Here is a 26891-nt window from a genome sequence, read left to right on the forward strand (position 1 = left end):
CAAAAATACTCAATAAAATTCTGGCAAACCGAATCCAAGAGTACATCAAAACAATCATCCACCATGATCAAGTAGGCTTCATCCTAGGCATGCAGGGATGGTTTAATATATGGAAAACCACCAATGAGATCCATTATATAAACAAACTGAAAGAACAAAACCACATGATCATTTCATTAGATGCTGAGAAAGCATTTGACAAAATTTAACACCCCTTCATGATAAAAGTCCTGGAAAGAATAAGAATTCAAGGCCCATACCTAAACATAGTAAAAGCCATATACAGCAAACCATTTGCAAACATTAAACTAAATGGAGAGAAATTTGAAGCAATCCCACTAAAATCAGGGACTAGACAAGGCTGCCCACTCTCTCCCTACTTATTAAATATAGTTCTTGAAGTTCTAGCCAGAGCAATCAGACAACAAAAGGAGGTCAAGGGGATACAGATCGGAAAAGAAGAAGTCAAAATATCACTATTTGCAGATGATATGATAGTATATTTAAGTGATACCAAAAGTTCCACCTGAGAACTACTACAGCTGATAAACAATTTCAGCAAAGTGGCTTGGTATAAAATCAACTCAAACAAATCAGTAGCCTTCCTCTACACAAAAGAGAAGCAAGCCTAGAAAGAAATTAGGGAAACGACACCCTTCATAATAGACCCAAATAATATAAAGTACCTCGGTGTGACTTTAACCAAGCAAGTAAAAGATCTGTACAATAAGAACTTCAAGACACTGAGGAAAGAAATTGAAGAAGACCTCAGAAGATGGAAAGATCTCCCATGCTCATGGATTGGCAGGATTAATATGGTAAAAATGGCCATTTTACCAAAAGCAATCTACAGATTCAATGCAATCCCCATCAAAATACCAATCCAATTCTTCAAAGCGTTAGACAGAACAATTTGCAAATTCATCTGGAATAACAAAAAACCCAGGATAGCTAAAACTATCCTCAACAGTAAAAGGACTTCAGGGGGAATCACTATCCCTGAACTCAAGCAGTATTACAGAGCAATAGTGATAAATACTGCATGGTATTGGTACAGAGACAGACAGATAGAAAAATGGAATAGAATTGAAGACCCAGAAATGAACCCACACACCTATTGTCACTTGATTTTTGACATAGGAGCCAAAACCATCCAATGGAAAAAAGATAGCATTTTCAGCAAATGGTGCTGGTTCAACCGGAGGTCAACATGTAGAAGAATGCAGATCGATCCATGCTTATCACCCTGTACAAAGCTTAAGTCCAAGTGGAGAAAGGACCTCCAAATCAAACCAGATACACTCAAACTAAGAGAAGAAAAACTAGGGAAGCATCTGGAACACATGGGCACTGGAAAAAATTTCCTGAACAAAACACAAATGGCTTATGCTCTAAGATCAAGAGTCGACAAATGGGATCTCATAAAACTGCAAAGCTTCTGTAAGGCAAAGGACACTGTGGTTAGGACAAAACGGCAACCAACAGATTGGGAAAAGATCTTTACCAATCCTACAATGGATAGAGGCCTTATATCCAAAATATACAAAGAACTCAAGAAGTTAGACCGCAGGGAGACAAATAACCCTATTAAAAATGGGGTTCAGAGCTAAACAAACAATTCACAGCTGAGGAATGCCGAATGGCTGAGAAACACCTAAAGAAATGTTCAACATCTTTAGTCATAAGGGAAATGTAAATCAAAACAACCCTGAGATTTCACCTCACACCAGTGAGAATGGCTAAGATCAAAAACTCAGGTGACAGCAGATGCTGGCGAGGATGCGGAGAAAGAGGAACACTCCTCCATTTTTGGTGGGATTGCAGACTGGTACAACCATTCTGGAAATCAGTCTGGAGGTTCCTCAGAAAATTGGACATTGAACTGCCTGAGGATCCAGCTATACCTCTCTTGGGCATATACCCAAAAGATGCCCCAACATATAAAAAAGACACATGCTCCACTATGTTCATCGCAGCCTTATTTATAATAGCCAGAAGCTGGAAAGAACCCAGATGCCCTTCAACAGAGGAATGGATACAGAAAATGTGGTACATCTACACAATGGAATATTACTCAGCTATCAAAAACAACGAGTTTATGAAATTCGTAGGCAAATGGTTGGAACTGGAAAATATCATCCTGAGTGAGCTAACCCAATCACAGAAAGACATACATGGTATGCACTCATTGATAAGTGGCTATTAGCCCAAATGCTTTTATTACCCTAGATGCCTAGAACAAATGAAACTCAAGACGGATGATCAAAATGTGAATGCTTCACTCCTTCTTTAAAAGGGGAACAAGAATACTCTTGGCAGGGAAGGGAGAGGCAAAGATTAAAACAGAGACTTAAGGAACACCCATTCAGAGCCTGCCCCACATGTGGTCCATGCATATACAGCCACCCAATTAGACAAGATGGATGAAGCAAAGAAGTGCAGACAGACAGGAGCAGGATGTAGATCGGTCCTGAGAGACACAGCCAGAATACAGCAAATACAGAGGCGAATGCCAGCAGCAAACCACTGAACTGAGAATAGGACCCCCGTTGAAGGAATCAGAGAAAGAACTGGAAGAGCTTGAAGGGGCTCGAGACCCCATATGTACAACAATGCCAAGCAACCAGAGCTTCCAGGGACTAAGCCAATACCTAAAGACTATACATGGACTGACCCTGGACTCTGATCTCGTAGGTAGCAATGAATATCCTAGTAAGAGCACCAGTGGAAGGGGAAGCCCTGGGTCCTGCTAAGACTGAACCCCCAGTGAACTAGACTGTTGGGGGGAGGGCGGCAATGGGGGGAGGGTTGGGAGGGGAACACCCATAAGGAAGGGAGGGCGTAGGGGGAAGTTTGTCCAGAAACTGGGAAAGAGAATAACACTCAGAATGTATTTAAGAAATACTCAAGTTAATTAAAAAAAAGGAAAAATAAATAAATAAAAAAATAACAACTACAGCAATAATAGTAGCAATAAAAATAATAATAATCTCAAAACATCTAGGTATATCATCAGTTATTGCATCAATATGTGAAAGAGGGTCAGTGTCATTTGTTTTAATGGAATGGCTAAATTCAACATTCAAATAAATTTTAAATGAAAAAAAAAACAACGACTTCATGAAATTCATAGGCTAATGGATGGAACTAGAAAATATCATCCTAAATGATGTAACCCAATCATAAATGAATACACATGGTATGTACTCACTGATAAGTAGGTATTAGCTTAAAAGCTCAGAATATTCAAGACACAATTTAAGATTTAAACACTCATGAAGCTCAAGCAGAAAGACAAAAGTGTGAGTGTGGATCTTTCAGTACTTCTTAGCAGGGGGAACAAACTACTCACAGGAGGACATATGGAGACAAAATATGGGGCAGAGCCTGAAGGAAAAGTCATCCAGAGACTGCCACACATGAGGAATCCATTCCATATGCAGTCACCAAAGCCAATCACTATTGTGGATGCCTCCAGTTACATGCTGAGAGGAGCCTGATATATATGTCTCCTGAGAGGCTTTGCTAGAGTCTGACAAGTGCAGAAACAGATGCTTGCAACCAACTTTTGGACTGAGAACAGGATCCCCAGTGGAGGAGTTAGAGAAAGGACTGAGGTAACTGAGGGGATTTGTATCCCCACAGGAAGAACAACAATGCCAACCAACCAGACACCCCAGAACTCCCAGGGACTAATCCATCAGCCAAACAGTAAATATGGAGGGACCCATGGCTCCAGCTGCATATGTAGCAGAGGATGGACCTTGTCCAGCATCAGTAGGAAGAGAAGCCCTTGCTCTGGTGCAGGCTCAATGCCCCTGTGTAGGGAAATGCCAGGTCAGGGAGGCGGGAGGAAGTGAATGGCTGGCTGGAGGAGCACTGTTAAGGGAGGCAGGGGGTGGGAGGGTAAGGTGTGGGGGTTCCAGAGGGGAAACTGGGAATGGGGATAAGATTTGAAATGTAAACAAAGAAAATATCAAATATAAGAAAAGAAAAAAGTAAAGTACAAGTAAAACATGGATTGATCATGATAAACTAAAAATTAACTGGGCCAAACATGAAGCACATGCACTAGTTTTTCATGCTTCTGATATACTTTCTGAAAGTTGCTAATAAAATTTTTCTATTTCCTGTCCAGGCATAAGAGAACTGACTGAGTTGGAGGAAGACCGACACAAATAATAGAAAGTTCTTATTCACATTTGGAAATAACTCTCCCTCACATGTTATGATGCAAAAAGCACACAGTATTTGTGACTGTCTAAAGGTATTTTTACTTTCTTGATTACGGCTTCGTATTTGTATTCACTTATATAGAAGAGTCATTTAAATTTGGTGTTTAATGGCAAAAGTCTACCATTTTTGTCCAGTTTTCCTTCTCAAAAACACATAAGAGATTAAATCAAAGCTGACAGATTTACTTCCCCACTAATTGAATACGGTGATTTATTGAAAATTCGGAGCAGTGAACATTTTCCTGAATGCTTACTTTTCATGCTAGTCAGGAGCCATCCCTCACAAAGTACAGATATCCCAAACGCAAAACAAATATGTCTTTGATTGGCCAGGTGAATTCTATAGAGAGAATTCCGCTGCACAGCCTGTGTCATTTTGTGTTCTTAGAACGATTTGATGAACGACATTGTTCACTTTCTTCAGGAACTGGCTGACATTCCCCAGAACAATGAAACGATGAATGCAGAGACAATTTTATTTTAAGATTACAGATTATAACTCTCCCACTATACGATCTAACATATTATATTCAAATAGTCTTCCTTGCACAGTGCCCTCTGTCAAAAATATAAAAATGATCTCCAAATGATCTCAAATTATGCTGAAATCACACAAAAAGTGACAAATGTAGCTTCTATTAATACTTTTGTAAAACAAGAATCTTCAGACTTCCACTAGCAATTTCTATGTGAACATGATTATCATATATTTAACCTTGTTTCTCACTTATGTATCAAAATGGATCCTAAGAAATCTAGGATAATGATATAATAAATTTTATCTATTTAATATATGCACACAAAAATACATGCAAAAATATTGCACACACATTATTCTCTTTCTGTTATGACCTTTCTATATAATAGTTAATAAAATAAAGTATAGAAAAACCTAATCACACTTCAAAGTTTTAGAAACTGTATTTTATAAAATTAAATGTTACTCAAGTGCCAGGAATAAGTTTCAAGGAGTGATTATACTTACCAATGCAAATGAAGTGCTGGGTTCAGTACCTGCCATCTACATTGTTGAAAGAGAAAACAAATTCCACTAAGTTCATTAAGTTGTCCCCCAACCTCTCTCTGTATGCAGGTTGTAGCATATATATATATATATATATATATGTGTGTATATATATGTATATATATGTATATATATGTATGTATATATATGTATATATGTGAAATTTATATAATAATATATTTATATATTATTAAATTAAATTAAATTATAGATTATTTAATAATAAAAGAGAAATAAAGCCCAGAAAGATCCTGAGGAGAAAAATCTCTCTACATTGGAGTGAACATAGATATCTTCAAGCATTATTTTCTAGAGAATTTTCTTTTCTTTTCTTTACAGTAAGTTATTTAATATGTTAGATAACAAAGGACGTTGGTAATCATGCATGATTTTATTCCACCACCATTAAAACCTATAAAACATACAGCTTTTGAACTAATATATGGTCAACTATGTTTTATAAAGAAAAACTGCATACTTTTGAAAAGTTCATACTTATTTAATTTTGCTATACTATATAAAACATTAGTACAATGATAGGTATGGATGCTGTTTGGTTAAAGAAGTATAAATTTGTCAGATGCTATAATATGTAGTAGGTAGGTATTTAAATATTTCTGGAGGTTTTAAATATGGTAGATTAGAAAGAAAATGTTGGTTTCTAAATAAAAAGATGGAGTTAGGCCTCTATTTTTCTTTCTACTAACATATCTCTTAACTCACATGTCAATATTATAAAAATTAAATGGCAGACAACAATATTTTAAATGCATTTAATAAGAATTGTAGTGGTTAACTTTCAGTAAGGGTAGTTGCCATAATCAACTTATAAAACATGTTGTGGCTTGGTGATGGATGTCCAGTTCATGAACAGTTTTCTCTGCCTCTTCCAAATTCAGTGTTTCACGGAAAAGCATTGAGAAAAATAGGAGACACATTGTAATTATACAGAATATAAACATACTGAGGTATCTGAAATTTGCTGATCATGTGTCAAAGGAGACCTAACTTCATGCTTAGAGACACATGAGTTGCATATTTTGACTTTTAAATTTATTGTTTTTCTTTACCTTTTCGTTTCTAAATTAGAAATCAAAGTGATCTCTTTGAATGTAAAAAGAGTAGCTGTAGCCAGTTTGAGTACAGGGAGTAAGGTTTACACTAATTATCACATTAAACACACCCTCGCACACATAAAAGCTATTCATTGAGTACAGACTTCAGGCAGTATTTGCAGAGGGCAGGATCCATTCCTGCCGTGCCTACAGAGTCGTCAAATCGATTTAGTCAAACATCATGTTAATAAGTTCTAAGAGGCAGTCAAATGACTTGAGCAAGTATATGAATGAAGTGCAAATGTCTCTAACTTACACTCATCAACCTGGTACCCTGAGGAGTGGCCAGGTCTGATGATAAGCCCTGTCTGCTTTCTTGTCTTCTATGATTTATTATCATCATCATCATCATCATCATCATTATTACTAATCTTCTACTTTTCACCATAGACTTTCTACTCAACGTTCGTGTGATGGTTTTAAGAAAATATTTTAGCTCTTAATCTTTTTGTATTTAAATTTTATTATATATTTATTTGTTTATTTATAACTGTTTGTGGTGTAGAGAAAGGAGAGTGTAAAAAACTACATTTTTACATATGTAAATCAGAAGTAACCTTGAAAGAATCAATTCTCTCCTCCCATCTTGTTCGGTCCAGGAATTATAGTAAGGCCTGATAGTAAACACTGTTACTGCTTGCACCATCTTACCTATTAAAGTTTACATAATTTTATAATCTTTAAAATATCATGCCATTAAATTAAAAAATTAAGAATATCTGAAGCATATTAACTAAGAGAACATAGTCTTCCTTGTCCCAAGTTCAAGTTGGCCATGCCAGCTTAAGACCAGAATTGTGATTAAAGCAGTGTTGATCGAAATGTAAATAAGAAATACCCAAGTTAATAAAGATAAATAAAAAAGAAATACCCAAGTTATAAAAGATGGAAAAAAAGCAGTGTTGAAACTTCTCTTTCTGCATTGTCCTCATATATTCACTGTTAGAATTGTGTTATACTGAACATACAAGAAGAAAACTGACTCCCACAAGCCATAACTTTGTCTTTGACCTCTACATGCAAGCTATAGCATAAATGCACTCATAACAGGCACACACACAATAAGCAACTTATCAAATGCGTAAATGATATTGAGAAAGAAGCATTAGTAAGCAGTTGCAAAAATCTGACAGAACTATCCTTTTTGTAATAAAGATGTTTCAACTATCTCTCAGACAGCATTATGAAATGTTAAAAATTTAGAATCTGAAGATGGCAGATGCGTTTCTGTCTAGAGTTTTGTGTATCATTACCCCAGATATACCACTGGATGCCCATTCACTTTTCCATGCCCGGGTATGTCTGTTGCTTCTTGTCCTGAAGGACTTCTCAGAACAAATATAGTTTATTTTGTTTGGTTCAGCTCTCATCTGTGAGGGCATTGAAGATCAGCTTAGGTTGAAGACAGTATTAACACGGACTGTTGAGCTACCTAGCAGTTCAGAAGTCTTGCCACAGAATACCAGGGACAGAAGTTTGGATCTAGCACACAGAAATATCAGGTGGAATGGTGGCCATCCTATAATCCCAGGGCTCAGGAAATACAAGATATTTCTCAAGCAATGCAGCTAGATGCACTCTTACACAAGTGCCCAGATGTAAGAATAGTAAGCTACAAAGGAGAATACCACATAGTTATACATTTGAATTTAGTAGAGCAGATTTTGCAATTGAGGCGCCTAGGAATTGCTTAGGACATTGCAAAAATACTACCCCTTGGGCTGGGTGACCATCTTCTAATCTCTGATGCAGGTTTTCAAGTCCAGTTCATTGTTCTTACCAGTAGACTTCTAGCAGTTTAATATTCAAAATATATAGAGCCCTGAATGCTCTATGGTTGAAGCCTTTATACACTTTGTCATTTTGGTCTCTCTTTTGTGGCAATGTATACTTTACTTAGGTATTTTAACCTACTGGACAGCAATGGTTGGAAGGTAAAAGAGGAGGGAAAGAAGGGAAAGATGTGATTTATTTGTATAGAATTGTGAGGCCACTGATAAACTCTCAGCTCAGCTCTCTTTACTGTTGTCCTTCAGCTTAGTTCTCTGAGGGTAGGAAATAACCTAGTTCTGGTAAAGGATCAATGAGGAAAGTTACTAGGATCCCAATTGCTCTCTGAGAATCTCATCTAATGTTGGCAGGAAGCATTGGAATCTGCCTTAGATCTCTCTGGCAGGTGGTGTTCTATAAAGTCACTCATTTTCCTCAAGTTCTAAAATAAAATTATATGTAACTGTGTGTCCTGGTTTCTAATAACTAGAATAATTTTCATTACATGCTTTTTAAAAAATATTTATTTACCTGGTAGTTAATCTACAGACTTTTACTTAACCTTTGACATTATAATGACCTTTTCCCTTCTGATTTCCCCCTCTAAACCTGATAAACCCCTCCCCTCTCTCTTTCAAGTTCATAGCCCCCTTTTCACTCGTTGTTGTTAATCTTACTGCAAGCATATGCATACATACCCCTCGATAGAACCAGTTCATTTGGTATGATGCTCCTTTCATGTATGATTTCAAGCCTCACCATTGGGCTCTTCCTGGGAAAGGCCACCCTTCCCGCTCTCAGCTTTGTTGAGAGCAAGCTAATAGATCTTCTCACTGAAGAGTAATGAAGATATAGGAGAAATGAGGAGCAAAATGTCAGGTCATCTGAGCAGGTCCTGAAGTCTAGTTAGAACTCTGGCCTTTACCTTCATTTAATAATTTGAAGGTTTTAATTTTCTACACTTTTCTCAGTCATAAGAGAGAGACAAAACAAATGTATATGAATCTAAATGTGACTGAAAACCTGTAACCAAAAGGAAAACTCTCTGAAACAATAGAAACTGAGTTACTTTCTACATGAGAAGATGAACCTAACCTGTTGTCTCATTGCTTTTCCTTTTTCTATGTATATTATAAATTGTTACAAAGACAATTGCTATAAAGATAATTAATGAAATATTTGTGATATATTCAAATTTGTTTATAACACACATATATGAAGATTAAGGTGCATGGGATTTTGAAAATATCTTTTTTTGAAAAGAGATTATTGTCTCATATAACACACTCCCAACCACAGTTTCCCCTTTCTCCATTCCTCTCAGCCCCACCCACTCTCCCCTTTTCTTTCGATCCACTCCCACTCTGTTCTCCTTCAGAAAGCAGCAGGACCCCAAGAGCCTGTGATCAATTACAACAAAGCAAGATACAATAAGACAAGGCAAAAGCCTTGTCAACCCAATAGGAAGAAAACAATCTCAAAAGAAGACAAAAGACAGAGACAGACCTGCTCCTACTGTTGGGTAAATGTCTTTTAAATCTTAATGTTGAGTATATTAATTCTCATTTAAAACAGCAAAAAACAGAATAGGTAACCAATGGTTCAAGCATTGAAATTCTTACTTAAGCCTATTTCAATAATCAGTTTAAAGACTGGGAAATGATATAGTGGTAGAGAACTTGGGTGGGCATTTGGAATACCCTATGCTCAGTCTCCATTACCATCACACACAGAGAGAGGAGGGGGAGGGGGGAGGGAGGAAGAGAAAGAGAGGTGGTGGTGTCTGAGTTTCACTTTTATAGAACATGGTCTTCATTTTAATCTTATGATTATTTTCTCAGATGTTTGTGAACTGCTGAAAATTCTTTCTGAATTTTGATTCTTTATGTAGAATATCCTTTCTGACTGGTAGCTATTATAGTATGAAAATTTGTATGTTACTTAAAATTTCATTTAATTTAGACAGCTCTATGGAGATCTCTGGTTAAAAGGAGTACTAAATGAAACATTACAAGAAAAACCTGAATGCCAGCCAATGTGAGTACAGATATAGTCATCCAGTTGAGGAACAAGATATTTATTTATTCTATTTAGATTTATGTTACGTGTTTGATAAAGTTTGAAATAGAGGTCAGTGCATGTTGGAAACTTATTTTATATTTTTGATTAAACATAATAAGTTTTTCATAAATGTAGAGAGATAACACATTTCCACAATCCGTTCAAACAGCTACTTAGTGTATTTTTCTAAAACTTGCCTAAGTCCTGCTCCTTTTTCTATAATCATGGATAATGGCTGTTCAATTTAATGTTGTTAAAAACCGTTTTCAAAGGATACAGGGTACTGATGATAATTTTACAACATCGTTTAAAACTGGGACATTTTCATTGATCATCTTAGCTCACTGCTCACTTTTAAACAAAGGAGAAAAACAAAAACAAAAAAAATCACAATCCCGGCCCGCAGCAGCTCTCTGCTCCCAGACCCCGTGAGAGAGAGACACAACCACCTGGTCAGGGGGACACTCCTGAGGCTGCAGAGCAGAAGAGACCACCAACATTGCTCACCCCTGCCCACATCCCTGGCCCAAGAGGAAACTGTATAAGGCCTCTGGGCTCCCGTGGGGGAGGGCCCAGGAGCGGCAGGACCCCTGCCTTAGACACTGCCGGAACCTGAAGGAAACAGACCAGATAAACAGTTCTCTGCACCCAAATCCCGTGGGAGGGAGAGCTAAACCTTCAGAGAGGCAGACAAGCCTGGGAAACCAGAAGAGACTGCTCTATGCACACACATCTCGGACGCCAGAGGAAAAAGCCAAAGACCATCTGGAACCCTGGTGCACTGAAGCTCCCGGAAGGGGCGGCACAGGTCTTCCTGGTTGCTGCCGCTGAAGAGAGCCCGTGGGCAGCACCCCACGAGCGAACTTGAGCCTCGGGACCACAGGTAAGACCAAATTTTCTGCTGCAAGAAAGCTTCCTGGTGAACTCAAGACACAGGCCCACAGGAACAGCTGAAGACCTGTAGAGAGGAAAAACTACACGCCCGAAAGCAGAACACTCTGTCCCCATAACTGACTGAAAGAGAGGAAAACAGGTCTACAGCACTCCTGACACACAGGCTTATAGGACAGTCTAGCCACTGTCAGAAATAGCAGAACAAAGTAACACTAGAGATAATCTGATGGCGAGAGGCAAGCGCAGGAACCCAAGCAACAGAAACCAAGACTACATGCCGTCATCGGAGCCCAATTCTCCCACCAAAACAAACATGGAATATCCAAACACACCAGAAGAGCAAGATCTAGTTTCAAAATCATATTTGATCATGATGCTGGAGGACTTCAAGAAAGACATGAACACACTTAGGGAAACACAGGAAAACATTAATAAACAAGTAGAAGCCTACAGAGAGGAATCGCAAAAATTCCTGAAAGAATTCCAGGAAAACACAATCAGACAGTTGAAGGAATTAAAAATGGAAATAGAAGCAATCAAGAAAGAACACATGGAAACAACCCTGGATATAGAAAACCAAAAGAAGAGACAAGGAGCTGTAGATACAAGCTTCACCAACAGAATACAAGAGATGGAAGAGAGAATCTCAGGAGCAGAAGATTCCATAGAAATCATTGACTCAACTGTCAAAGATAATGTGAAGCGGAAAAAGCTACTGGTCCAAAACATACAGGAAATCCAGGACTCAATGAGAAGATCAAACCTAAGGATAATAGGTATAGAAGAGAGTGAAGACTCCCAGCTCAAAGGACCAGTAAATATCTTCAACAAAATCATAGAAGAAAACTTCCCTAACCTAAAAAAAGAGATACCCATAGACATACAAGAAGCCTACAGAATTCCAAATAGATTGGACCAGAAAAGAAACACCTCCCGTCACATAATTGTCAAAACACCAAACGCACAAAATAAAGAAAGAATATTAAAAGCAGTAAGGGAAAAAGGTCAAGTAACATATAATGGGAGACCTATCAGAATCACACCAGACTTCTCGCCAGAAACTATGAAGGCCAGAAGATCCTGGACTGATGTCATACAGACCCTAAGAGAACACAAATGCCAGCCCAGGTTACTGTATCCAGCAAAACTCTCAATTAACATTGATGGAGAAACCAAGATATTCCATGACAAAACCAAATTTACACAATATCTTTCTACAAATCCAGCACTACAAAGGATAATAAATGGTAAAGCCCAACATAAGGAGGCAAGCTATACCCTAGAAGAAGCAAGAAACTAATCGTCTTGGCAACAAAACAAAGAGAATGAAAGCACACAAACATAACCTCACATCCAAATATGAATATAACGGGAAGCAATAATCACTATTCCTTAATATCTCTCAATATCAATGGCCTCAACTCCCCAATAAAAAGACATAGATTAACAAACTGGATATGCAACGAGGACCCTGCATTCTGCTGCCTACAGGAAAAACACCTCAGAGACAAAGACAGACACTACCTCAGAGTGAAAGGCTGGAAAACAACTTTCCAAGCAAATGGTCAGAAGAAGCAAGATGGAGTAGCCATTCTAATATCAAATAAAATCAATTTTCAATTAAAAGTCATCAAAAAAGATAAGGAAGGATACTTCATATTCATCAAAGGAAAAATCAACCAAGATGAACTCTCAATCCTAAATATCTATGCCCCAAATCCAAGGGCACCTACATACGTAAAAGAACCTTACTAAAGCTCAAAACACACATTGCACCTCACACAATAATAGTGGGAGATTTCAACACCCCACTCTCATCAATGGACAGATCATGGAAACAGAAATTAAACAGTGATGTCGACAGACTAAGAGAAGTCATGAGCCAAATGGACTTAACAGATATTTATAGAACATTCTATCCTAAAGAAAAAGGATATACCTTCTTCTAAGCTCCTCATGGTACTTTCTCCAAAACTGACCATATAATTGGTCAAAAAACGGGCCTCAACAGGTACAGAAAGATAGAAATAATCCCATGCGTGCTATCGGACCACCACGGCCTAAAACTTGTCTTCAATAACTATGAGGGAAGAATGCCCACATATATGTGGAAATTGAACAATGCTCTACTCAATGATAACCTGGTCAAGGAAGAAATAAAGAAAGAAATTAAAAACTTTTTAGAATTTAATGAAAATGAAGATACAACATACTCAAACTTATGGGACACAATGAAAGCTGTGCTAAGAGGAAAACTCATAGCGCTGAGTGCCTGCAGAAAGAAACAGGAAAGAGCATATGTCAGCAGCTTGACAGCACACCTAAAAGCTCTAGAACAAAAAGAAGCAAATACACACAGGAGGAGTAGAAGGCAGGAAATAATCAAACTCAGAGCTGAAATCAACCAAGTAGACACAAAAAGGACCATAGAATGAATCAACAGAACCAAAAGTTGGTTCTTTGAGAAAATCAACAAGATAGATAAACCCTTAGCCAGACTAACGAGAGGACACAGAGAGTGCCTCCAAATTAACAAAATCAGAAATGAAAAGGGAGACATAACTACAGATTCGGAGGAAATTCAAAAAATCATCAGATCTTACTATAAAAACCTATATTCAACAAAATTTGAAAATCTTCAGGAAATGGACAATTTCCTAGACAGATACCAGGTATCGAAGTTAAATCAGGAACAGATAAACCAGTTAAACAACCCCATAACTCCTAAGGAAATAGAAGCAGTCATTAAAGGTCTCCCAACCAAAAAGAGCCCAGGTCCAGACGGGTTTAGTGCAGAATTCTATCAAACCTTCATAGAAGACCTCATACCAATATTATCCAAACTATTCCACAAAATTGAAACAGATGGAGCCCTACCGAATTCCTTCTATGAAGATACAATTACTCTTATACCTAAACCACACAAAGACACAACAAAGAAAGAGAACTTCAGACCAATTTCCCTTATGAATATCGACGCAAAAATACTCCATATAATTCTGGCAAACCAAATTCAAGAGCACATCAAAACAATCATCCACCATGATCAAGTAGGCTTCATCCCAGGCATGCAGGGATGGTTTAATATACGGAAAACCATCCACGTGATCCATTATATAAACAAACTGAAAGAACAGAACCACATGATCATTTCATTAGATGCTGAGAAAGCATTTGACAAAATTCAACACCCCTTCATGATAAAAGTCCTGGAAAGAATAGGAATTCAAGGCCCATACCTAAACATAGTAAAAGCCATATACAGCAAACCAGTTGCTAACATTAAACTAAATGGAGAGAAACTTGAAGCAATCCCACTAAAATCAGGGACTAGACAAGGCTGCCCACTCTCTCCCTACTTATTCAATATAGTTCTTGAAGTTCTAGCAGGAGCAATCAGACAACAAAAGGAGATCAAGGGGATACAGATCGGAAAAGAAGAGGTAAAAATATCACTATTTGCAGATGACATGATAGTATATTTAAGTGATCCCAAAAGTTCCACCAGAGAACTACTAAAGCTGATAAACAACTTCAGCAAAGTCGCTGGGTATAAAATTAACTCAAATAAATCAGTTGCCTTCCTCTATATAAAAGAGAAACAAGCCGAGAAAGAAATTAGGGAAACGACACCCTTCATAATAGACCCAAATAATATAAAGTACCTCGGTGTGACTTTAACCAAGCAAGTAAAAGATCTGTACAATAAGAACTTCAAGACACTGAGGAAAGAAATTGAAGAAGACCACAGAAGGTGGAAAGATCTCCCATGCTCATGGAATGGCAGGATTAATATAGTAAAAATGGCCATTTTACCAAAAGGAATCTACAGATTCAATGCAATCCCCATCAAAATACCAATCCAATTCTTCAAAGAGTTAGACAGAACAATTTGCAAATTCATCTGGAATAACAAAAAACCCAGGATAGCTAAAGCTATCCTCAACAGTAAAAGGTCTTCAGGGGGAATCACTATCCCTGAACTCAAGCAGTATTACAGAGCAATAGTGATAAAAACTGCATGGTATTGGTACAGAGACAGACAGATAGACCAATGGAATAGAATTGAAGACCCAGAAATGAACCCACACACCTATGGTCACTTGATTTTTGACAAAGGAGCCAAAACCATCCAATGGAAAAAAGATAGCATTTTCAGCAAATGGTGCTGGTTCAACTGGAGGTCAACATGTAGAAGAATGCAGATCGATCCATGCTTATCACCCTGTACAAAGCTTAAGTCCAAGTGGATCAAGGACCTCCACATCAAACCAGACACACTCAAACTAATAGAAGAAAAACTAGGGAAGCATCTGGAACACATGGGCACTGGAAAAAATTTCCTGAACAAAACACCAATGGCTTATGCTCTAAGATCAAGAATCGACAAATGGGATCTCATAAAACTGCAAAGCTTCTGTAAGGCAAAGGACACTGTGGTTAGGACAAAACGGCAACCAACAGATTGGGAAAAGATCTTTACCAATCCTACAACAGATAGAGGCCTTATATCCAAAATATACAAAGAACTCAAGAAGTTAGACCGCAGGGAAACAAATAACCCTATTAAAAAATGGGGTTCAGAGCTAAACAAAGAATTCACAGCTGAGGAATGCTGAATGGCTGAGAAACACCTAAAGAAATGTTCAACATCTTTAGTCATAAGGGAAATGCAAATCAAAACAACCCTGAGATTTCACCTCACACCAGCGAGAATGGCTAAGATCAAAAACTCAGGTGACAGCAGATGCTGGCGAGGATGTGGAGAAAGAGGAACACTCCTCCATTTTTGGTGGGATTGCAGATTGGTAAAACCATTCTGGAAATCAGTCTGGAGGTTCCTCAGAAAATTGGACATTGAACTGCCTGAGTATCCAGCTATACCTCTCTTGGGCATATACCCAAAAGATGCCTCAACATATAAAAGAGACACGTGCTCCACTATGTTCATCGCAGCCTTATTTATAATAGCCAGAAACTGGAAAGAACCCAGATGCCCTTCAACAGAGGAATGGATACAGAAATGTGGTACATCTACACAATGGAATATTACACAGCTATCAAAAACAACGAGTTTATGAAATTCGTAGGCAAATGGTTGGAACTGGAAAATATCATCCTGAGTGAGCTGACCCAATCACAGAAAGACATACATGGTATGCACTCATTGATAAGTGGCTATTAGCCCAAATGCTTGAACTACCCTAGATCCCTAGAACAAAGGAAACTCAAGACGGATGATCAAAATGTGAATGCTTCACTCCTTCTTTAAATGAGGAAAAAGAATACCCTTGGCAGGGAAGGGAGAGGCAAAGATTAAAACAGAGACTTAAGGAACACCCATTCAGAGCCTGCCCCACATGTGGCCCATACATATACAGCCACCCAATTATACAAGATGGATGAAGCAAAGAAGTGCAGACCGACAGGAGCCGCCTGTAGATCGCTCCTGAGAGCACAGCCAGAATACAGCAAATACAGAGGCGAATGCCAGCAGCAAACCACTGAACTGAGTATAGGACCCCCGTTGAAGGAATCAGAGAAAGAACTGGAAGAGCTTGAAGGGGCTCGAGACCCCATATGTACAACAATGTCAAGCAACCAGAGCTTCCAGGGACTAAGCCACTACCTAAAGACTATACATGGACTGACCCCGGACTCTGACCCCATAGGTAGCAATGAATATCCTAGTAAGAGCACCAGTGGAAGGGGAAGCTCTGGGTCCTGCTAAGACTGAACCCCCAGTGAACTAGACTATGGGGGGAGGGCGGCAATGGGGGGAGGGTTGGGAGGGGAACACCCTTAAGGAAGGGGAGGGGGGAGAGGGATGTTTGCCCAGAAACCGGGAAAGGGAATAACACTTGAAATGTATATAAGAAATACTCAAGTTAATAAAAAAAAATCACAAAGCTATTTCAAAGTATTATAAAAGTCAAAAATTATTACATTAAAGATATTTTATAAATATACCCCATTTTATGCTTTATGTAAATGGTTAAAATTACTTTCTCTGCAATGTATAGTTAGACACCTAGTATTTCTGCTTAAGTAGTAGTGTCTAAAAAGTTAATGCTTTAGCCTTTTATATACTTAAGATGAAATGTAGAATCAATGTTAGATTTACAAATTTATTTTGCCATCATTATTTGTGATTGTATAAATAAAACTGGAGAATCATAAGATGCCACTCATACCTATTTTATTTGAGAAATATAATAGGTTTCCAGTTGGAAGATAAAACATTTTCACATGTGCCACCAACAAAAGGCAAGCAATGTGTTAGCGCCTTAATAATGTCCTTCAAGCTGGCTTATATTAGCCATTGCTGTTTTCAAATTTCTCTCTAAAGTTTCCAGGGAATTCTGATCCAATTTTGTTGCTCCTGTCTTATTCCCAGCCATGCCACAGTTAATTCCCATAGAGGCATCTCAATAACAAACACACCTTGGCTTCAAGCATGCATCCTATGCTCCTTTTACTCTTGTAACTACAGTTTCGTTTTGCAGGAGAATATGCTATTAGAGCTGTCCTCCTTTCCCTTCATTACCTTCACCTCTGCACCACATCACATACTGCGGGTGATCACATTACTCTCATACACGTAGTAGTCACAATGTCATCTTCTATGGAACTGTAGAACATCACTCAAAAAGAAAAGTAAAAAATAATTTTTTTATATAAATGTGAGCTAAAACACAGCATGACTATAGAAATTATGACTCTTTTCTTTTATGCACACTTTAATCCAACGAATTCAGAATGTTTGCTGGGCAAGCAGGGATTGATAGATGTGGCTGGTTGTATTCTAATGCAAATGAGGTCCATAAATTAGTTTGCCTTAAAAGGTCTGCTCATAGCTTCTGTGTATCTGCCACCAGTTAATCCTGATTGGTAAATAAAGATGCCACTAGTCATTAGATGGGGAGGAGAGAGAGAGGCAGGATTTAGGGTTCTCAGACTTGGAACTGTGAAGGGTACAGAGAAGGAGGAGAGATGTCATGCCTGAGGTATGTGCAGGACAGAGAGGCAGAGCTGCCATATAACGGGGTCAGAGGGCTGCTCAGTTGGGTCAGGAGCAGCCAAGATGGAACATAGAAATTAGTAAGTAGTCACTCAGTTATTAGTATGAGCTAGATTTGAAGAGTGTGAAGATTAGGCAGGTGCCCAGATGTTGTGCTACTTAAGATATATTGAAATATAAAGGGTGTGTGTGTGTGTGTGTGTGTGTGTGTGTGTGTTTGTATGTATGTATGTGTGTGTTTTGCATTGACGTGGGCAGTAACCTTATATTGAGATTTAATAAAATTTAATACTGTAGAGAGATTCCAAGAATTATAGTTGTGATAGTTAGAGGAGAGTTAAATGTGTAAAAGACAAACAAATTGGAGGAACAGAATTAAACTTACTAAGCATGGCAGTGAACATAAATGTATATTGTAATATTCGGCTCCTATTTCATCAACATTTTTACTTTTGTTGTTAAAGAGAATTTCAATTCAAATATAAAAAGATGATAGTTAAATTCCAAATGATGTGTTTATAGAAGCTTACAAATGTGGAAGAAACAAGGAATTTATATGAAATGTTAATCTAATATACATTAAAGATCAATAATTCATAAGAATATTTAATAAAATATATGAAAGTATGAGTTTTTTTCCTAAGGGAGTTGTCAGCATACCTATAATAAAATGTACAGGTAAAAACGTGCTCACAAGCTCAACAAAAAATTTAGACAAAAAATTAAAAATTAACACTATTTTATCTCAGGGACAATGTGATTTTCATGTATGCATATTCACGCTGATTACACTGTTGCATGTTCTTTAAAAGAACACATGAGACAATTATGCTAATTTGTTTCCATGATTCAAGCTAAACCGTATGTCTGATTTGCATCATACCTTGGATTCTAAACAGACTAGTTCCTTTGGTACTATTGATAGTAAGAGATGCCAAAACTCCACATCTGAAAAGATGAATATCGTGAATTATACATGCTGATTGCTCAGGCAAATACTTATTTTAAATACAGTTACAAAATCATGTCTTTCAAAAAAAGATGACACCTTTTAACTTAAAATCTGGCACGTAAATCCCACAAAATGATTGTCTTTCTGTCATTTACTGGCCCAGCCTATGTACTTAAAAAAAATACAAGGCAATTCATACTTTTTCATATTTTAATGGTTATTCTAAATTTTTTTAACGTACCATCAAACAAAGAATGAAAAGAAAATCATTACAGATTTATAAAAAGAACTTTGCAAAGCAAAAACAGCAATAACATTAAAATAGTAAAATAAATTTTACAAGACTACACTTCCTAAGCAGCCTGCCAGAACCCGTATCTGAGTTAGGAGAAGGGTATACCCCAGCAAGGGTATCCTTGCTGTTCTCCATGAATTACGATCTTCAAGATTAATGATGTGTAATCCAGATTTGGGTGTGTAAAAATATTCTAGTCATGAAGTAAGACTTAGAGCATTTAGAAAAATTACACTATTCACCATACAGTGTGCAAATACTGGGATATATTAATAATAACTGTGTCTCAAAAAAGGATGTTGAATGTTTGCTAGTCAGGTAGAAATGTGCAGAGAATCTAAGTCTATTTTTCTGAGATCTTCTTCAGTTTCTTTCTTGAGAGTCTTAGAGTTCTCATCATAAAGGTCTTTCACTTGTTTGGTTAGAGTTACCCCAAAATATTTTATATTATCTGTGGCTATTGGGAAGGGAATCATTCCCCTAATTTCTTTCTCTGCCTGTTCATCTTTTGTATAAAGGAAGGATACTGATTTACTTGAGATAATTTTATATCTGGCCACTTTGCTGAAGATGTTTATCAGCTAGAGAAGTTCTCTGGTAGAATTTTTGGGGTCGATTAGGTAGACAATCATATCATCTGCAAATAGTGATACCTTTAATTCTTCTCTGCCAATTTGTATCCCTTTGATCTCTTTTTGTTGTCTTATTATTCTAGCTAGAACTTTGAATTAGAACTTAGGAATAGATATGGGGAGAGTGGGCATCCATGTCTTGTCCCTGATTTTAGTGGGATAGTTTCAAGTACCTTACCATTTAATTTGATATTGGCTGCTGGTTTGCAGCAAATTGCTTTTATTACATTTAAGTATGGGACTTGAATTCCTGATCTCTGCAATACTTTTAAAATGAAGAGTTATTGTATTTTGTCAAATGTATTTTCTGCATCTAAGGAGATGATCATGCGATTTTTTTCTTTGAGCTTGTTTATATGGTGGATTATGTTAATGGTTTTCATATACAGAACCAACCTTGTATCACTGTGATGAAGCCTACTTGATCATAGTGAATGATGTTTTTGATGAGTTCTTGGATTCAGTTTGCGAGAACTTTATTGAGTATTTTGTAGCAATATTCATAAGCAAGATTAGTCTGAAGTTTTCTTTTTTGGTAGGGTCATTGTGTGATTTATGTATCAGAGTAATTTGGCTTCATAGAATGAATTGGGTAGTGTTCCTTCTGTTTCTATTTTATGGGATAATTTGAGGGATATTGGTATCAGGTCTTCTTAGAATGTCTGGTAGATTTCTAAACTAAATCCATCTGGCCCTGGGCTTTATGATTTCTTCGATTTCTTTATGGGATATAGGCCTGTTTAGAAAGATTACTTCATCTTGATTTAACTTTGCTATGTTATTTGTCTGGAAAACAATCCATTTCATCTACATTTTCCAGTTTTTTTGAGTATGGGCTTTTGTAGTAGGATCTGGTGATATTTTGAATTTCCTTCATTTCTATTTTTATGTCTCCCTTTTCATTTCTGATTTTTATTAATTTGGATACTTCCTCTCAGCCCATTAGTTAGCTTGGCTAAGGGTTTATCTATCTTGGTAATTTCTCAAAGAACCAGTTTTTGGTTTTGCTGATTCTGTATATTGTTCTCTTTGTTTCTATTTAATTGATTTCAGCCCTGAGTTTGACTAATTCCTGCCTTCTACTCTTCTTGGGTGAAATTGCTTCTTTTTGTTCTAGAGCTCTCATGTGTAGTGTTAAGTTGCTAGTGTAAGATCTCTCCAGTTTCTTTACCTGTGCACTTAATGCTATGAATTCTCCTCATAGCACTGCTTTCATTGTGTCCCATAGTTTTCAGGATGATGCATCAACATTTTCATTAAATTCCAGGAAGTCTTTAATTTCTTTATTTCATCCTTTGACCAAATTATCACTGAGTGGAAAATTGTTCATTTTCCACATGTATGTGGGTTTTCTACCACTTTTGGTGTTATAGAAAACCAGCTTTAGGTCATGGTCATCTGGTAGAGTGAATAGGATTATTTCAATCTTCTTGTATTGGTTTAGGGTTGTTTTGTGACCAGTTATATGGTCAATTTTGGAGAAGGTACCATGAGAACCTGGAAAGAAGGTGTATTCCTTTTATGTTAGGGTGTAGATATCTGTTTAATCCATTTGGTTCATAACCTCTATTAATTTCACAGTGTTTTTACTTAGTTTCTTTTTCAATGACCTGTCCATTGGTGAGAGTTGGGTGTTCAGGTCTCTAAGATCTACTACAGAACAATAGTGATAAAAACTGCATGGTGTTGGTACATAGACAGAGAGGTTGATAAACGGAGTTGAAATGAAAACCCAGAAATAATACCATACACTTACACATACTTGATCTTTGACAAAGAAACCAAAAAATATAGAGTGGAAAAAGAAAGCATCTTCAATAAATGATGCTGGTTTAACTGGATGTCTGTATTTAGAAAAATGAAAATAGAGCCATATTTGCTACCATACAAAGCTCAAATCCAACTTAATCAAGAAACTCAACATAAGACCAGATACACTGAATCTAATAGAAGAGAAAGTGGGAAAGAGCCTTGAACTCATTGACACAGGCAAAATTTTCCTAAACAGAACTACAGTGGCTCATGCTCTAAGGTCAAGAATTGATAAATGGGACTCATGAAATTGGAAAGCTTCTGTAAGGCAAGCAATATAGTCAATAGAACAAATCGGCATTTTACAGAATGGGAAAATCTTCACTAACCCCACATCTGGTAGAGGGATAATATCCAAAATATATAAAGAACTCAAGAAGCTTACCAACAAAAAGACCAAAAATCCAATAAAAAAATGGGGTATAAAGAATTCACAATAGAGGAATCTAGAATGACTGAGAAGCACCTAAAGAAATGTTCAAAGTCCTTGGTGATCAGAGACATGCAAATCAAAATGATCCTCAGATTCTAACTTATACCAGTCAGAATGGTTAAGGTCAAAACCTCTAGTGACAACAAATGTGGGCGAGGATGTGGAGAAAGAGGAACACTCCTCCATTGCTGGTGGGATTGCAAATTGGTACAACTGCTCTGAAAATCAATTTGGAGGGTCCTCAGAAAATTGAAAATAGACCTAAGTAAAGATCCAGAAATACCACTTGTGGGAATACTCCTCAAAGATGCCCCACAATGCAACAGGGCCACATGTTCCACTATGTTCATAGCAGTCTTATTTGTGGTAGCTGGGTAGAGGAAAATGAATGAAGTCCTGAGGACCAGAAGAAAGAATGGAAACAGGTGACCTCGGATGGAAGGAGGTTAGGAAGACCCTCTAGATGTACCAGAGATCTGGGACGTGAGAGTCTCTCAGAACACAAAGGGGGGCCTCTAGATGAAGTGCCCTACAGTGGGGAGAGGGAACTTATTGAATCCACCTCCAGCAGTAAGATAGGACATCAAGTGGGTAATAGAGTTGCCATTCCACAGCCAAAGCTTTGACCCTTAATTCTTCCTGTCTGAAAGAAATGCAGGGATGGAAGTGGAGAAAAACCATGAGGAAAATAAGGTCCAGCAATAGGCCCAAAGTGGGTTCCAGTTCAAGCGGAGACACCAATACCTGACACCATTACTCAAACTAAAGGGCGTTCACAAAATGGGACCTACTATGACTGTTCTCCAAAAGACCCAACAAGCAACTGAGTCAGATGCAGATATGTGAATCCATCAATAAACAAAAGCTGGTGAACCCTCTGGTTGAATTAGGGGAAAGCTGGAGGAAGGCGAGGAGGAGGGCAGCCCTGTAGGAGGACCAGCAGTCTCAATTAACCTGAACCCCTGAGATCTCTCAGACACTGGATCACCAACCAGGCAGCATAAAACAGCTGAGATGAGGCCTCCAACACATATTTAGCAGAGGACTCCTGGGTTTGGGTTCAGTCAGAGAATATTCACCTAACCATCAAGAGGCTAGAGGCCCCATGAAGTTTAGAGGTTTGGTGGGGTAGGTGGGATTGGGATATCCTTGTGGAAAATAGGTGAGGGTAATGTGGGAGAGGGGTATGGGATATGGAACCTTCAAGGGGACCAGGAGAGGAATTAAATTTGAGTGTATAGATAGATAGATAGATAGATAGATAGATAGATAGATAGATAGATAGATAGATAGATAGGTAGGTAGGTAGATAGATAGATAGATAGATAGATAGATAGATAGATAGATAGATAGATAGATAGATAGTTGAAGTCAGCAAAGAACATGGGAAGTTGAAGAAATGTAGGGAATGGTAGGCTCAAGGAAGGAAGGGAGGAAAGCAAGGAAGAAAAAAGAGTCAATGACTACTCTCAGAAAGCATGTGATTTAATATACGTACTGGGATTTTCTACAAATAAATCTAATGAAGTCGCTTTACATTCCTTAGTAGGTACACAAAAAATAGCACAAACACATTATTTAAAATGGGATTTAAAAATTAGTGTGGAACCATTAAAACCTGGGTTGCAGGAGGTAGGAAATCAGGGTAAATCTGTCTGATTATTTGTGTTGCTTCTTGCTGAACACCTGTATCCTAAATAAAATATGAATTAGAATTTCAGGTTTGCATATATGTCTCACATTTTCAGTTTACTTAAAGCTCACAATGAAAGGAACATTTTAAAAACTGTTCAATATTGTCTATTCTCAATGTGTGTAGTGATAAAGGTCCCTAACACACACATTCGCGTTGAGCTCATCTTTGAATTCCCTTTCACTTAGCTCTAGATAAATAATGATTAAACATTTTCTCATCCTGAGTCTGGTTTTGAAGTCACAAAAGGAAATAGTTGGCACAATTACCACCATTCATAGCAGGGATAATTATTTAGCATCCAGCAATTCACCATTCATACTTATGGTGGGAGATAGGATGATTGTCAGTGCAAAGTTTGAAAATATGTTTGCCTAAACCTTGTTTTATAAATAGGGAATGGACTATGCCAAGTTAATAAAAGGAGATATATTTAATAATAGGATGACTTTATAATTACAATAGGACAAATAGAATTGAGGACTTAAAACAAGGTTGTAAATTATCCAATTTATCCTGTACATGTAATATTTATTAAGAACGAGTGGTTTCAAGGGTGATTTGGAAAATGTGAGATACTTACTGTACAGGTATCACAGGGAAAATATTCCAGGTTCAAACTTGGGGAAATGAAGTAATCACCTATTATAAAAGACGGTGAGGTAGAGAGGGAAATGGATTCTTTAAGAAAGGATTTCATTTCTGCTTCTCCTTAGCAATGAACAAAATTGATAGTTCTACTCTGCTTCTTTTATAATACATAGCTTGTGCTCTCATACCAATCCACTTATGTGTACTTCGATACTCATTTTTAAAGAAAGTTTACAATACTACTACTACTACTACTACTACTACTACTACTACAATAATAATAATAATAATAATAATAATAATAATAATAATAATAATGGTAATAATAATAATGTGAGATTAAGAACAATAAATTCCTTAATTCTTGCCTCATTGAGCCTTATGTGCCAGACAGTGAGATAGCATGTCTTAAGTCCCTTTAGAAGATAGCACATCTTCAGAATGGGCCAGGTAATGTATGTGAGGAGATGACCCTAACTGAACTATTTTTTTGATTCTGTATTTGCTGTCATTCTTTTGCCTTGTATAAAACACTTCCAATGTATCTCTGTTTGGTCTGACGTCTCTATTTCGAATACTTCCATTATGTAAGGTATTGGCATTATAGATGTATGCAACAGTTTCTTTTTTTCTACAATTTCTCAAGTTTCTCTAAACTTTCTGAGTTTCCTTCACACACGTTCCTTCATTGTCATGACTATTGCTAACTCTCAAGTGTTTCTGGCCTTCCGTGTTGTTAGGATAACTCAATCATGAGGTGTCTCTGTACCCCCATCCCAACAGCGATGGGGATTGAAATAACTTTCTTAGTGAGAGAATTTAATTCTGGCATTCAGGTCCACCAAGTTATACTTTTTCTGCAGCCGGAAGAAATGTTGAGAGGAGTGATGCTTCATCCACAATCTGAAATTGGCAACAAAAACCAAAGCAAAACAGAATAACACATAAGAGGACGTGTCATAGAGTAGCAGCAGGGGCACAAAATGATATCCGTTAAATTCCATCAAATATGTGTCTCCTGCTCAAATGGCATGTGTCTATGTTTTGAACCTATTGCTGTGAAAAAGTAGTAAGATGAAAACTACTTACATTTTGAGGAATGCCAACATCCCCTTATTTTTTCATTGTAACAACATTGAACCTATTTGTTGCCCAGGAGGCTAGATAGTGTAGTAATACTGAGAGAAATACATGCATTCCAAGAATAGTTGAACAGCAGGAATCATTTTCTTTATGTTGCTGAGATATGCTCATGCAGTATCATTGTGAACCAAAGACAAGGCCCAACAAACACTTCCGAAACTAGCATACTTTGCCTTAAAATGATGACTAATAGGGATTTCTCAGGACAATATCAAATTCTAGTAGAGCTGTTCTTTTCTTTCTTTATGTTTTCTAAAACTTACCCCTCTTCCAGTCCACAGCCACAGCAAGCACTATACTCCTCTTTGCCACAAACAGCAGATGCAGTTACCTCAGACAAGACCAGTCCCTCGCCAACTGTCATCATAGGCACCTTCTGTCTTCCTGCTTTTCTAATCACTATTACTCCTATGTAATGTGTATACCTTTTAATTAATTTTAAGTCCTTTGTGTTTTTCTATTTTAAATCTTCACAGCTGACTATTTTAAACTTCTGGTAAGACTCAGATTAGTTTGCTATTTAACACCCCTTGCATAGTTAAAGAGTTGTTATGACTTCCATTTTCTATTTTCTTGTAGATCATTTAAAAGAAACATAATTATTATAACCATACCTAAGATAAAATAATTATGAGTCTCATATAGTATAATAGAGTTTAATTCTTCTAGAAAGTTATAGCCACAGAGAGATTTTTATTAGCACCAACCACCTTGATTGGTGCTACTTTTCAGTACTGCATTTTCTAATTCTGTTTAACTATTTCCTTGGTTTTCTCATTTGGTTAACTATATAATCACATTTGGCTGGAAAAATTCTATTTACTTCTTTCTCTAGGACCATTGAGCATGAGATGATCACTCTATCTGTTTTTCTTTATTAAATCACGAGTTTCATAATAGCCCCTAGGAAATCCTCCTGAATCCCAAATGCAGTTTGCAGTCACCTTTTCTGTATCTCTTCCTTCCCAAATGCTTTTGTCTATGCACACTTGCCTTGCTACCTAATGCATCTGCCATGATGATTGGGAAACTTTGATTTGTAGTTGTATATTTTATAACACATAGAACTGTCATTCTTTGAAAAAATATCCTTGCCAGGAAAGATGATGGCAATGGTGCGTTTTCAAAAGTCTACATTATTTAATGTAGATTGCCATCATATAGAAAATACAGTAGAAAAGTCCAAAAAAACTGACACTGGCAGTTTGGTCAACTCTGCT

The sequence above is a fragment of the Rattus norvegicus genome, chromosome 2 (assembly GCF_021556685.1).
Source record: "Rattus norvegicus strain SHRSP/BbbUtx chromosome 2, alternate assembly SHRSP_T2T, whole genome shotgun sequence".
Lineage (NCBI taxonomy): Eukaryota > Metazoa > Chordata > Mammalia > Rodentia > Muridae > Rattus > Rattus norvegicus.